The following is a 15,177-nucleotide window of genomic DNA, read 5'->3' as shown; positions in this document are numbered from 1 at the left end:
GGGAAAGAGAGAGAATTTTAAATCCAGCCCCGGTATTGACCGAGTGAACTTGGAAATGTATCTTAAAGCCTCCATCTCCTTATCTGTGAAATGGTGACTGCCACATCCGCCCCTCAGGACAGCGTGAGACTGACCACAAGTGCCCATGCTTTTCAAGCTCTCGGCCACCGCATTCCAGTGTCCGCTCACCCCGGGGCCTCCTGGAGGGTCAGCCTCACTGGGGCGTGTACAAGCCCGTGTGTGCATGGGTGTGGGAGAGAGTGACCTGTGCAAACACATGTATTGACTGAATTCTGCCCAACAGCTAGTTACTTTGCAATTATGTGTAATGGGAGGTTGAATCCCAGGATTCAGAGACTTGTCCAAAACCATTGTTGTCCCATTTTTAATTTCTGGCTTTGAGATATTTAGATAGGCTTGATTTGAATTCAGCTGACTTACAATTAGAATTTTTATTCTCAGAGAGCAAAGAGATGTGGGTACCCCAACTTATAGCTGCTCACTCTGGTTTCAGAGGCGCTCAGAGTCTGGAGGAGCCTGTGTTCTTAACAGCTCTCAGGGCCGTGCCTTCCTTCTTTTCTTAGGGCTCCAGAGAGGGGAAAGACTTGCATAGGGTCCCACAGAACTTTCCAGAAGGGCCAAGACCAGCACTCTAGAGTCCAGGCCTGAGCTCTTCCCAAGGTGCCAGGTGCCTCTCACCACACACATGCACCAAGAAAGAGAGACATCTATATTTTTAGGAAACAAGAGACATCAGCGGTTACTTAATATATTTATAAGACTAGTTCATTTGCTAACTGCCCTGCCAACTGGTAGATTAAATTCACCTCTTTTCTTCACTGAAAGAAGGTAAGCTGTGTGTGTAGTGTGTGTGTGATCTAAGCATCAACAGCACGTGTGTGTGTGTGTGTGTGTGTGTGTGCCTGTGTCTGTTCTGTGTGTCTGTCTGTCTGAATGCACCAGCTACCAGCGGGGACGCCTGGCACTAGCAGGGCTGAGTCCCCCCCTTTCCTGCTTAATGGAGAACCCCAAGCTTCATGGTGATCCCTGAAGCTCTTGGTTCTGCTTTGCTTGAACTATGGCTGCATTTCCCTCTGCTGGTGACCTTCAGGGCTGTTTATGAGCCCCTTTCAGTGAGCCATCCCTATACCAATCACAAGGTATTTGAAATCCAAACACCTGGCCCTCCTGAGGGCAGCTATTCCTGAAAACCAAAGCCATCCCTGGGGAGCCTCTCTCCCTCCTAGCCGACCTCTTCCTCCCTTCGCACGCCCTCTTCCCACTGCACCACCTCACCGTGCACATTTTGACCATTAATTCTATGTTGGGGAAACTGTCCTGTGCACTGTAGGATGTTTAGCGGCGTCCCTGACCTCTACCCACTAGATGCAGTAGCATCTAGTAGGAAACCCACCTCCCTCTGTTGTGGCTACCAAAAATGTTTCCAGGAATTGTCAAATGTCCCCTGGGGGGAAACTGTCCCCAGCTAAGAACCACTGTTTTCAACCAACCACCATCCCCTCTGTCTCTATTAGGAAGTTGAAACTAATAACAACATCTAACATTTATTGATGTAAGTTTTTATTCTAAGGAACGTACGTATACAGTAGCTCTCCCTTATCCGTGGAGGATACGTTCCAAGGCCCTCCGTGGATGCCTGAAATGATGGCTGGCACCAAACCCTATATATACTGTTTTTTCCTATACATACATACCTATGATAAAGTTTAATTAATAAATTAGGAACAGTAAGAGATTACCAACAATAACCAATAATAAAATTGAACAATTATAAAAGATATGTGAGTGTGATCCCTCTCTCTTTCTCTCTCAAAATACCTATTGTGCAAATTCAATGCCTTTTCCATCTTAATTAAGTGCTCATCACACGCTGTGCCTGTACCTTTTGCAGTTTGAAGCTCAACAGCAAACCCGGCACAAGTTTCTTTATCCTCCTTCACAGTTCCACAGATAGAAGATTTATTCTCACCCTGGATCTTATCAACCTCAGCATATACGAGTTTTTCCTTTTCTTATTAATTTGTGAGCTCCCACCTTTTCACTTAAAAGTAGCACTTCACGCCTTCCCTTTGGCACATCCGAATTGTCAGCATCAGTGCTCTTGCGCTTTAGACCCATTATTAAGTAAAATGGTTACTTGAGCACAAGAACTGTGGTACCGCAACGGTCGATCTGATAACTGAGAGGGCCACTAAGTGACTAATTCCGGGATACGCTGGACAAAGGGATGATTCACGTCCCAGGCAGGATGGAGCAGGACGGTGTGAGATTTCGTCATGCTACTCAGAACCGCTTGCAATTTAAAACGTATGAATTGTTTATTTCTGGAATTTTCCATTTAATATTTTCAGACTGCGGTTGACCGAGGGTAACTGAAACCATGGAAAGTGAAACCGAGGGTAAGGTGGGGGCGGCTACTATATATAAAATTTAATCCTTGCAACCTTCCTATGAGGCATAGGTACTATCATTTTCCCCCCACTTTATAGGTCAGAAAGCCAAGGCTCAGAGAGGTTAAGTAAGTTGTCCAAGGTCACACAGCTAGCAAGTAGTGGAGCTGGTAGGTGACTCGAGTCTTCATTCTTAGCCACTTGGCTCTGCAAGGGAGATCTGGGGCAGTCAACTTACAAGCAATTCTGTGCTGGGAGTGGCCCCTGCCACACCCCCTGGAGTGGGAACAAGGACGCACGATGACATTGACACCCAAATTGCCTGTGCTTAAGCCTCCACCTGGTCACTGGGGCTTGTGGTCTATTGCAAACCACAACCTCCCTGCCTCGAAGCATTTCTGGGAGTCTCCAGGGGGTAACAGGCATCGTAAATGTGCCCATGAGGATGTCTGGCCTACTTTCTGGGCCCATCCCCCTCTCACGTGGCGGGATTCCTGCCAATTTGCCCAGCAACTGGTGTTTTAGGGTCCAGGGCACGATGTGATTATCAACCACTATGACCACACCGTAAGCTTGGGAGGGAGCTGCGGAAAGCAGAATGGATTCCTGGAAGCTGTGGCTTCTGCCTTGGTGAGCCCTTCTCACTCTCCAGCCTCAAATTCCCTTTTCTCAGAAAAAGGACAATGGAGCAGATGAACCCCAGAACCTTCTGGTTCTGACATTTCTTGATCTTCTGATCTTTCAGTTCTCTGTGGGACAGAGGCTACGTGGGCAGAGGTGTCACCATCACCAAGTGCAGGCGACTCCCAGGAGGGCCTTGGCTCCTCCATCAGGATGATAACACCTACCTCCCTCCCGGGATGGCCATGCAGGTGCCTGGACCCCTGCAGGGGCTGCTAAACGGGGGCATCTGCATCCCTTCCCACCCCCGAGGATGTCGGGGCGCCTGGTCCACTGCCTGCCTCTTCCTCAGCCCCGCCTCCCACCCAGAACACAGGCCCTCCTTGTTGCAGCAAGCCCAGGAGTGCCAGATCTGGCTGACGTCTCTGCAGCGTCACGTGGCCACTTTGGATTCCCCGAGGAGTAAGGCCAAGGTAAAGCAGTCAGCCGCCTTTCAGCTGGCTGCCCTGCAGAGATGCCAGACGGGTGAGAGCTGCATTTCTGGAGCTGTCACTTTGCTCCCCACAAGCTCTGCCTCCAGAGCGGCTGGCCAGGGCTGAATACGAAAGGCTCCTGCCCTCACCGCTCCACTGCAGTTATGGAGGGATGGCGCTGGGCCGGCAAGGAGCTGCTGGATCCAGCAGGAAATGCAGCATCTGACACAGCCTGGCTCACCCCGGGGCAGGAGGGAGGGCCTGCTCCATGCTAGTCTTAGTTGGGAGATGAGATGCCTTTCCCTCTTGCCAAAGGGCAATAGAGAGTTCCCAGACCTGCTTGGAACATGTTTATGTTCGTGGATAATCTGTTCCCAGCAGCTAACAGAGCTAACTCGAGTTCCCAACAGTGACTCAGGCATGGTGACTCAGGTTGGCCCACAGGGTCAGCAGCCTCCAGGATGGCTCAGCTCAAGGCCCACTCACTGGTCACCTGAGCCTGCCTGACCCATGGGAGATGCCCTCCCCTCCTGCACACACCTTCCCCCTGCAGGTGGCAGGTGGGAAGGAAGATCTCCTGAGTGCTGGGCCCTGGGTGGGCTGTTTGAGCCCTGGGACCTCCTTTAACCCCTTAACAGCCATGGGAGAGAAGACTCATCACTCTCCTATTCTCAGAAGATGAAACTGAGATTCAGAGAGGTGCAGGGCTGTAGCCAGGTCCCACAGCAAGCGAGGGTTGGGCTGGGATTAGCCGGCACCAACGCCCATGCTGGAAACAGGACAGGGCGGTGCTAACCGGGATTGCATGTGGGTGGTGTCTCCGCAAAAGGAAGATGTTGTCTGCACGGGGCTGACCACGCGTGTCCCCACCAGGCCCAGGACCACCCCCTACTGGGACCTCCTCCAAGGGCAAGACGCTCCTCGGAGAAAGAGCTTACAGACAGTTGCTCCTGGGGCTACAGTTCTTTTGCTGCTGAAGCTTCCATATCCGAGGGCTGAAGCCCAGGAGCCTAGGTAGACGGACTTACTCTGCGTCTCTGGGCAGGGATAACTCGGCGCTGCCAGCCGAGGATGGCTGGTGATTTGCGTGATGGGGGATGAGGTATGGAGCAGGGAAGTGTGAGGCTGGCTGAGGCCGTGGCTCTGCCATTTCTTTCTGTCCTGCTGCTCTGTCCTGGCCGCTCTTGTCTGAAAGGTCAGTTGTGGATGGTCACGGCTCAGGAAGGCCCCAGCCGGCTGCAAAGAGCTCGTGTCCCACGATGGGTCTGTGCCTCAAATCTGCTAACTGTGATGCAAACCCTTACAAGGCGCCATTGTTCCTCCCTTGACATGCATGGGGGCTGCTGGAGGGAGCAGGGCCGGGGGGTCAGGCTGCCCTTCGCCAGTCCCCAGGGGCCCCCTCATCCTTGGGGTGTCACCTCCACATCTAGGGTGTCGATGGACTGTGAGGTTGACCTGCCCTTCTCTCCCATCTGAGGGGCAAGGTTACACCCTCCCTCTGCTTTCTATGAATAGGCAGACTGTCTTCTCTCCCAGGAGTTCTCCTTGGCCCCCAGAGCTGGGAGGTCGATGGGGGTCCAGACCGCTCCAGAGGAAATATACCGTCAGTTGGCCACACCCCAGAGGGCACAGTGCTCCTTGTAAAGAAAGGAAGAGGGGTGCGGGACTTCTCTCTGCCTCTCCTAGCCCCCTCCTTCCTTTCCACGATGCACCTCCCTCCCTCCCAGGACTTGGGGCCTTCGTCCGCCCTCCCCACCCCTGCAGGCTGCCCTCTGTCCTCCCTCCCAGGACTCTGCCCAGGGCGTGGATCTGACTCTGTCCTCTCCCTCTCCATCTCGTGAAACCAAAATGAACTGATATTAAGAGGCAGCCAGGGCTGGGGGCCAGGACGCCAAGGCTGCAGGGGTGCTTATTTTAGCAGATGATGTTCCATCACTGGGTCAGAACTGTCCCAGGACTTCACACTGAACCACATCCCAGCTCCCACCCCCCTTTTCCCCTTCTCGGGGCTCTTCCTCTCCCCTCTCTCTCTTTCTCTCCTTCCCGAAAGAGGTATCGCTGTCATATGGAAAACATGCTGGGCTTGGCTCCCTCTCTGGTCCCTACTAGGTTTGGGGCTCTATGAACTGCCTCCCTCCCCAAAACTTTACTCATTGGATTCAGATTAAAATAAACATGGAGGGAAGCCTGAAAGGGAGAGGTCCGGTGTGTGTGTGTGTGTGTGTGTGTGTGTGTGTGTGTGTGTGTGTGTCTATATGTGAGAGCATGTGCCGCCAAGAACCAGGATGAGGCTGGTGGACGTGCCACAGCCCTTCCCAGTTTAGATCCAGGAGCTGAGTGGCTTACGTGTAAGCACATATAGCAACAGCCATTTAATGAGCACCTACTATGTGCCAGGAACTGTTGTAGGTACTGATACTCAGCAGTGAACAGAAAGACTATTCCAGATGGCACACACAGGCAATAAACAAGTGACAAATAATATAATAGTCAAGGGAGGGTGATAAGTGCTATGGAGAAAAATGAAGCAGGGTAAGGGGATAGAGAGGGAGGGAGGGGAGGCTCTATGTAGGATCGGGAGAGTAGAACCCTCCTGGTGCCACGCGTGAGCCCTGGGGGCTTTCTCTTGGCGGCCCAGCCTTCTTTCTGCTGCCCTGCAGGTTGACCAGTTGTTTGGTTTCTGCCTCTGCATCTATGCTCCATTTAGCCCTTTCTGTCCCCATAAAAACCTTCCCTGGAGGACTATTCCACAGGACCACCTCTGGGGCCTTGCACAAAGGCTCCAAAGACCACTGGGGCCAGGACTTCTCAGACGCTTGTGTAATTTGTAATCAGGGACACATAAATTAAAACTGCAGTGAGCTACCGCTATTGCCCATCAGAATGGATAATGTGAGAAAAGGTGGAAACTGCCAGGTGTTGGTGGGGCTGTGGAGGACCTGGAACTCTCACACACGGCAGGTGGGAAGGTAAGTTGGTGCAACGACTTTGGAAAACTGGTAGTGTTCCTGAAACTGAGCCTATGCTGATTTTCTGATCCAGCGATTCCTGTCTTAGGTGTTGACCTGACGGAAAAGGGTATGGATATTCACCAAAAGATAGTCTAGAAAGTTCACAGCTATGCTATTCCCGATAGCCGAAAACTAGGAACCACCCAAAGGTCCATCAGCAGTAGAGTGAATTAACTGTGATATATTCATAGCATGGAAAGCTACCCAGCAACAGGGAGGAACTTTCCATAACTACGTGAAACAATATAGACGGACTTCACACTATACAGTTCAGTGGGGGAAGGCACAGGCGTGACTCCATTCATATGAAGTTCAAACAACTTGAACGACTAGCTGTTAGGAGAGTGGTCACCCTTGGCAGGAGGTGGTGGGTGGTGGTATTGAGATGGGTGCAGGGAGCAAAAGGGGTCTTCTGGGGTGCTGGTAATATTCTCTCTTTGACGTAGATGCTGGGGTGTCTGGGAGTTGATTGAGCTGTATGCTTATGATAGGTGTGCTTTTCTGTGGGTATATTATTATTTAATGAAAAGTTTTTTAAAATTGGTGCTGTTCAGGCCTTGCCTCGGATGAATGAAATCAGAATCTCTGGGGTGGAGGCAGGCGTGGCTAAGTTTAATAGGATTCTAACGTACAGCTAAGGTGGGGAATCACCAGGTTAGCCCAACCTGTTCATTTTGGAGTTGAGTGACCTGTGATGTCAACAGACAGGCCAACCGGTGTTTATCTCAGGGTCTGTGGACCTTTGTCTGCAGCATCAAGCCTCCCAAGTGGGATGAGTGAAGGACCAGGGGAACAGCAAATATTCACCAATTTATAGTCGTAGCCTTGCAGGTCTCCTTGTTCTGCCCCAACATTTGGATTCCCATTACCTGGGGGATAGAGCTGCGACTATAAGCATTGGCTTTTGCATCAGGCAGATGTGGTCCAAACTACTAAACCGTCACTTATAGATTCTGGGATTATGGACAAACTCCCCAGCCTCTCTGAGCCTCAGTTTTCTCATCAGTGAGATGGGGTGACAGTAGCACTTGCTGGAAAGGTTGTGTGAGTACAGCCAGAAGACGTTATCATATACAAGTCAAAGTGTATCTGGCCAGTCCCCTCCCCCTGCTGTCCACCCCCAATGCACTTTCTGTTCCCCGTGATGCTTTACCCACCATTTGGGCTCTTAATTTTCAAAAGATGAGTGCAGGCACAGGCAACAGGATTGGGAGACTGAGTTTCTCCAGCTTTCTTGACTGTAAGTGGTTTGTCTGGACTGGCAGGGAGAGGCAAGGCAGAGGGTCACCTGAGAAGGGGCCCTGTGTCTGCCCATGGCCCAGCCCTCCCAGGCCAAATCTGAGGTCTGTGACACATCGACAGCAGAGGAATCTGTGCCCCGTGTCTGGCAGGGATCCCAAGGAAGCAGCAGAACCCCAGGGATGCATTCCATGGAGTCCACTAGAACTCCTTCCTACTGAGAAAAATTCCCAGACATTAAAGAGCCCTAGACAGCTGCCACCTTCTCTTGCACCCCACCAACATGGCACACAGTCTGGGAGGGGCTGAGTGTGAGCTGTCCTTGAAGGGTCGCCAGCCACAGTGGCCTGGGGGGACTGTCCCAGCGGGAGTGATGTGAGTAGCTGGGAGACAGCCTGAGACTAATCATGTCCCCCCGTCCTCAGCCCCAGGTCAGCCCTCCAGAACACTGACCCGACTACAGGGCACCCTGAACTCACTGAGATTTATTTCCAGATGAACTACACAAAGTGAGCCACGCCAGGGGGTCATAAGTCCAATAACCTGAAGGGGGGAAGGGGTCTTTGAAATTGAAATTATTTTCCATTTAGAGGAATAGACCAAGGGACACTTCCAGCCCCCTGACTCTGACACCTGAGATCTGAACGCAGATGCAGGCATGTGGGTGTCTGGCATCCTGTGTGCTCAGTGCGTGTGCCTCTGTGTGTGTTGTTTTTTGCCACCCGAGGCTGACATTTTGTGGCACTCCATCGATTCCAGAAACGGGGTGTTCTTCCCTGGCCCTGGAGGAAGGGGTCCCTTCTGCTGTGTGCCTCCGCTCAAGGCTCGCCCACATGCTTATTTGCCCTTTGTAGCTCCAGCCCCACCCCATGGCCTCCAGCAGCTGGATCCTGGCACCTCCAAATATCAGGCTCTGCCACCTGCTACGCACGCAGTGATTTCTGCAAAGGCCCTTACACTGAACACTCTCATCCTCCCTACCCTCTGGTTCAGCCCATCCTCCTCCCTGCCTTCTTGCCTGCTCTCAGTCTCCTTGCTGCCTCTCCTTCCTCTTACTTCTCTTTCCTCCATCCTCTCTTCCCACTTTTCTTCTTTTCTCCCCATTCTCTCCCCTTTTCATCGCTCCTACACTTCCTTCCTTGCTCTTGTGTCTTTATCTCCCAGCTCCGTGTCTCTTACCCTCTGCATCTCTCTCCTCTCTCGCTCCCTCCTGGGGAGTTCCAGAAACATATCCATATATGGCCTCCATGTCAGGGATCACAAGTGATGACATCACGGGAGGGCCAAATCTCCGAGATGCTCTCCAAAGTGAAGTCCGTAGTTGATGCGCCCTGGAGGAACCAGGATCGCGGCTTCCCCAGTGCAATCTTTAAACAGGAAATCTGAGATTCATAACATCTTATAGCTTGGCTTGCCATCATTGGTCATGCGGTGGGCCCAAAATAAACTCCCTGCTTCAAAGGAGAGTGTTTCAGAACTGCCTGGCACAGCAGCCAGGAGCCCAGGGCCAGGGCAGAAGGGAAACTCAGGGAGCAAATTAAGACATTCTCAAGAAAATCTTTTTTATTACCCCTGAATTGTACCCTTGTTTCAGAGCCTAACAGGTAATGCATGCTTTCAACTTTCTTATACAGAAAGATTGCTTGTCTGGCTGGGGCTTACCGCTGCGGTGCCTATTTGTAACCTCTTAAAGTCAAAGTATGTTCTTGCGTCTCCCTCTTTCCCTTATTCTCTTGAGTTATAAAGCAAGCTGGTGACTTTCATTTTGGATTTCGGGGAAAAGAATCGGCTGTTTGCACGTACTTGTCCGATCTTCTGGAGGATTCTGGCTCAGAATATCACTCTGCTGTGCACTTCTAAAAATGGAAATGTAAAAGGAGTTATCAGTGATGCTATTGTTGGTTCCATAGGCCTTGGTCAATGTCTATGTCAGACAAATGAATTTCAGAAATGCTTTTAGGTTGAATGAAAGATATTTTCATGCATGGGGGCGTCAATTTCATGTGCCTTTTATGGAACATCTATGTGTGTGCAGTATTGTGTGTGGGGGGGGAGAGGTGATAGCAACCTTGGATGTCAAGCGCTGTACCTGCAATGACGTGGGGTTTAGGAGAGGGAATAGAATCTGCAAACAAAAACTATGACACCACGTAAGGAATGAGAAGCGTTGTGTGTGTGTAAACATGAGGACATATTCAAGGAGGTGATGACCTTTGAAAGGATGGGTGGATGTCTTCAGGTGGGTGGAGGGTGGGTGGGAGAGGGACCTCCAGGTGGAGGGGCGGCTCGCGCAAAGGCAGACAAGCCGGGGTGGGTCTGGGCTGATGGTGGGAAGCGCAGTGTGGCTATAGCAAAGGGTCAGGAGGTGAGAAGCGGGGGTGATGCTGGGAGGGGAAGTGGGGGTGGGGATGGGGGATGCAGGTCCCACCAGGCGAGGCAGGAAGATGGAACATTTTCTGATCATTTTTGAGCAGAGGAGGCATGGGTGGAATCTGACTTCAGGCAGCTCCCCAGGAAGCCAGGGGGATGGCCCGGAATGAAGAGGCAGGGACGCAGTGACCCTTAGGTAAGTGATGAAGACCTGAGTTGGGGCAGAGGCCAAGCCCCCTGCCCAGGATGGAAGAGCTTATGTGTGAGATAGGGACTGAGGGAGTTCACACAGATCCTGAGGGGCCAGCCCACCAGCCATAGGCCCTGATCTCTGCTGTCGGAGGCCTGGGGCAGAGCGCAGTGAGGCAGCCAGGGGCAGATGCTCCAGTCACTTCTGGAACACTTGGATGGGTCCCGACAGCTGGTGGCAGGTCTGTTTACAACACAACCTCCTCCAGGGGCTGGCAGCCGCCTCCACCTGGCACCCTTCTAGTTTGCATCATCCATTCTTGCACAAAGAGGCCAGCCCATGATGCCCTCTTCCTCCTCCTTGGGGTGGGCACCCCGTATGATCCACCCCTGGTGACCTTACAATTAATAAGAGTAATCAGTATCTGTGAGTGTTCACTGAGCATTTACCGTGAGCCAGGCACTGAGTCCAGGGCTTGCGGTGGTTGTTCCCAATGACTCTTCTCATGGGCATAAGTTAAAGGTGATGGTTACTCCCATTTCCCGGATGTGGAAACTGAAGTCCCGAGAGGTTAAGGGTCTCGCCTAAAGCCAGACAGCTAGGAGGAGTTGGAGCTGGAACTCAAATCCTGGCCTCTTGGCCGATGGGCCTCCAGTGCCCACAGTCTAAGCCGTGGTCTCTGCAGCCTCCCAGGGGACTGGCACTGAGGTAAACAGACACATCCTGGCACCTTCGAAGCATCATAAGGTGCTGTATATTGTGGACAGGCTGGATCCAAGAGAGTCTTCCCAAAGGAGGCACAAAAATATCTCTGGACCCACCCACTGTCCTTCCACTGCTGAGCTGTCGAGGGTCAGGCGGCCCGGAGTGGGCGGCTGTCACAGGACTTGTTTATATCTTTACTTCTCATCCTCAGCACTTTCTTCTGGACTCATTAATGCCTGGGGGTATCAGTGAAGTCATTAAGAGCTCTGCGGTTGAGGGAAACGTTTCTGGGAGATGGTGGTAAGGTAAAAGTCAGGTGATTCCTAACCCGTCTGAATTTTTTAAAGAAAAGCATACAGAAGAGAGGGGTGGAAAAAGAGAGGAGGAGTAGAGAGAGAGAAGAAAAATATTTAAATAAAGGCAGGAGAGCAAAAAGCAAACAAACACAGACAGATAGGGGAACAACCCTAGCTGATTTTGGTGTGATCGCGAATAAAACAATTTCCAGCCAGTTCTGCGTGTGGTTAGGCTGGGTGAGGAGGGGGCTCTGGGAGGACACCCCTGCCCCGCCTGAGACTTCCCCCTCTGAAACCTGGAGTTAGAGCTTCCAGAACCTTCTGCCACCCAGGGGCCAAGATGAGGGAGAGTCCCTGTGCTCCAGGTACCCAGGATAGGGCTAGGCAAGGCCATACTTGGGCTCCAGAGGGGCGGAGCAGCAGCTGTCAGAGACTCAGCCCCAGACCGTGTGGGGTGCTGGCACAGATGGTAAAGCAAGGCATTCGCTGAGCCCTGGACAGAGGCTGGGGCAGGGGCCTGGAGTCCTGCGTCCAGACTGTATGTGCCAAGCGAGCCAGGCTGGCTGCAGCAGGAAAAGGCAGGGAGACGGACCAGGCGGACCTTGGGAAGGCGCCTAGCTGTGCCAGGGTCAGCATAGCTAGGGCTCACCTCCAGCCCCTGCAGGGCCAGGGGGTGAGAGACGTGTCCTCCACTTGGGAGGCTGAGCTGAAGGTAACCCACGAGCCCGGGGACTCAATAGCATGGGGCCCAAAGAGATAAAACTTGGCATTCACGGGCTTCCCTGGTGGCGCAGTGGTTGAGAGTCTGCCTGCCGATGCACAGGACACGGGTTCGTGCCCCGGTCTGGGAGGATCCCACGTGCCGCGGAGCGGCTGGGCCCGTGAGCCGTGGCCGCTGAGCCTGTGCGTCCGGAGCCTGTGCTCCGCAACGGGAGAGGCCGCAGCCGTGAGGGGCCCGCGAACCCAAAGGAAAAACAAAAAAAAAAACCACTTGGCATTCACTGATGCTTTTCTTAGCTGGTGCTCATGGCATCACCTCAGATTGTGGGAAGATCCCACATGCCGCGGAGCGGCTGGGCCCGTGAGCCGTGGCCGCTGAGCCTGTGCGTCCGGAGCCTGTGCTCCGCAACGGGAGAGGCCGCAGCCGTGAGGGGCCCGCGAACCCAAAGGAAAAACAAAAAAAAAAACCACTTGGCATTCACTGATGCTTTTCTTAGCTGGTGCTCATGGCATCACCTCAGATTGTGGGCCTTTGGGCCTGTGTGGAATTTATGCTTCTCCTCGGAAAATGGAATATTTTCCACCAAAAACAGGCAAGAGGTTTTGTTCCTCTTGTTCTTTCTTCTTCCCTCTCTCCCTCTCACCCTCTTTCTCTCCTCCTGTTTTGGGGTAGCTTCCGCAATGTACAACAATAAGTAAATAATCATCTAAAACTTGTCATCAGGGTCCTAGACCACTTGTGAGTGATTCATCCTGATTCAGGTTAGCAAGGGGCGCTCAGCTCATTTCAGATGGAGTTTTGGTCTCCCAAACATACAGGGCACAGAGGGTCCGGTGGTGTGGTGGCGTGGGGGCAGAAGCAGCTTTGGACAGGTTCAAATCCCTGGCCGTCACCTCCTACCTGGGTCATTTGGGCCTGTCATGCCCCGTCCCTGGGGCTCAGCTTTCCCTCCTGGGCTATGGGTCAACTGTGATAAGATCCCCTTGGTAACCTCCCGCAACCCTGGCCCAGCTTCAGAGACCTGAAGTCCTAACTCCGGAGAGAAGCCAGGAGTGTGTAACCAGCATCAAAGTTTCTTGGATTAGCAGAGCTGGGAGGGGCTTTTGAGCTTTAGAGTCTGGACAAAAGGCTCCAATCCCATTAGCTGCCAGGCCCTGGACACAGGCAACTAAAGGCTTGTCAGCACTGCCTGTTACAAAGGCCCACCCTGGGGCTTTGACCTGGGCCCCTCTGAGGGCCAATGAAGGTGGCCTGGATTCCACTCTCCCTCCCCCGCAAGGCCAGCTCGCCCCTTAGCCAGAGCAGAGACTTCCAGAGTAACTAAAACCCCTGGCCACTGGCCTAAATATTTGGTGTCAGAAGTTCCGATGAAAAGAGGGGCAGGCAGGCTCTCTGTCACTTACAATCTGGGCCTCAGTCTCCTCATCTGGGCAATGGGAAGAATCCTCCCCTGACTCTGGAGGTTTTGAGAAGTCAAATGGTGTAATATATGAAATTGGCCAGGAAACAGTGCAGGGACCCACAGCACCAGCCTTTTTATTTTTATTTTCAAAATTTTATTGAAGTATAGGTGATATACTGGAGCCAGCGTTTGGGGCCCCGCAAAGGAGGCAAAAGAGGAGCTCCTGGAAGCCTCAGGGGTGGCGCCGGTCTCCCCTGTTCCAAGCGGGCCTTGGATCTCGACCACCATTCCCTCCACAGGCCCCTGGCTTGACTGGCAGGGCATACTACACTCTCGCTTTCCCTGGGAAAGGGCTATTTTTTTCAGGTGTACAGCAAAGTGATTCAGTCATATATATTCTTTTTCAGATTCTTTTCCATTATGGGTTATTACAAGATATTGAATACAGTTCCCTGTGCTATACAGAAGATCCTTGTTGTTTATCTATTTTATATATAGTAGTGTGAGCACCAGCGTTTTTTATGGTTTAGGTTTTAAAGCCATAGGACCCAGGAAGGGGAGAGAATGCTTTAATGTTTTACACTCACGAGCTCTCCAGCTGGAAGTGTTTCCTCAGATTTCCTAGGAGCCCTCTGGATCCTGGGGGAACAACAGATCAGAAAGATAAGCTTTGACATAAACATACTGGGCATTGCAAGGAGAGGGGTTGAGGACCCTGGGGGCCAAGGAACAGCCCAGGTCAATTCCTCACTTCCTCATACGGCCCCAGGTTCGCCAAGCGGCAGGTATTTAGGACTGCCTTGGGCTAAGGTCATGTGATGTGAGGCCCTGGAATGGATAGATAGATAGGTAGATAGATAGATAACTAATTTAGTTTAATCCAGGCCTTTACTCAAAACTTAAAAAAGAACTGGAGGCTGTGGGTTACATAGGATGAGGGCTAGGTGTGAAGTCAGAAGATGTAGCCTCTGGTCTCTTCCTCATCAGTTTCTTCCTGCTGTGCCTCAGTTTCCTCATCTGTAGAATGGGGACTGTACCCTCATCACAAATCTATGGGAACCGTACCCTCTTCACAAATCTATCACACAGCTCAAGCTAACAACATACGTAAGAGTACAAATTAACTGCAAAGGGAGACGTTAGGGCTGTGGTTCTCCCAGTGCTTGTTGCAGTGTCTGAACCATAGTGCTTTGCATAAGAGCTGAATTGCACAGTCCACACTCACACCTAAAACATCCAGGTGGACCCTGCCTGATATACTCATCCCGCCCTTACTACGTGCGGCCCTGATCCAAGAACTAAGTGCCCACCAGAAACCCACTATTGTCATTTGTAGGTGGTCACCTCATACATGACTTCAAACCCAGGATGAAGAGGAGAGGGTTGGGCTGTGGGTCCTTCTGAAGTTCCTAGGACAGCGGGTCGTGCCAGCAGGAAGGGAGGTGGCAGAGGGAGGGGCCCTGGGGAGCAGTGGATTTGGAAGTGGTGGGGAGAAGTCATCCTGCACCCAGGCTGGGTTTAGGGAGATCGTGGAGATCTCCTTCCTTCCCAAGCTCTGACCCCGTTACTGACCCCTGGGCCCACGCAGCAGGTCTCTGCAGCGTCCCTCGGGGCTACCCGGGACAGCCCGGGGGCCAACAGCCACAGCCGACCCTCCTGACCACAGCTGCCAGGGGAAAACAGTTTGCATGGAAACTGCCAACTGGGAACGAGTTCCAGGTGACAGCATCTCAGCAGG

General features: G+C 52.3%; 1 protein-coding gene across 1 annotated transcript in view; it reads left to right on the top strand.

Moving 5' to 3' along the window:
• Positions 1–9,255: 9,255 nt before the first annotated feature.
• The window catches only part of ASB2 (ankyrin repeat and SOCS box containing 2), a 44,795-nt gene continuing 38,873 nt past the window's right edge, over positions 9,256–15,177 (top strand). Inside the window, exon 1 of the mRNA XM_007447436.1 lies at positions 9,256–9,359. The gene's annotated coding sequence lies outside the window, so the exon portion shown is untranslated. The remainder of the gene's footprint in view (positions 9,360–15,177) is intronic.

Source organism: Lipotes vexillifer, unplaced genomic scaffold (assembly GCF_000442215.2).
Source record: "Lipotes vexillifer unplaced genomic scaffold, Lipotes_vexillifer_v1.1 scaffold1884, whole genome shotgun sequence".
Classification (NCBI taxonomy): Eukaryota; Metazoa; Chordata; class Mammalia; order Artiodactyla; family Lipotidae; genus Lipotes; species Lipotes vexillifer.
Note: the sequence above shows the minus strand (reverse complement) of the source record. Positions and strands in the feature narration are given on the sequence as shown.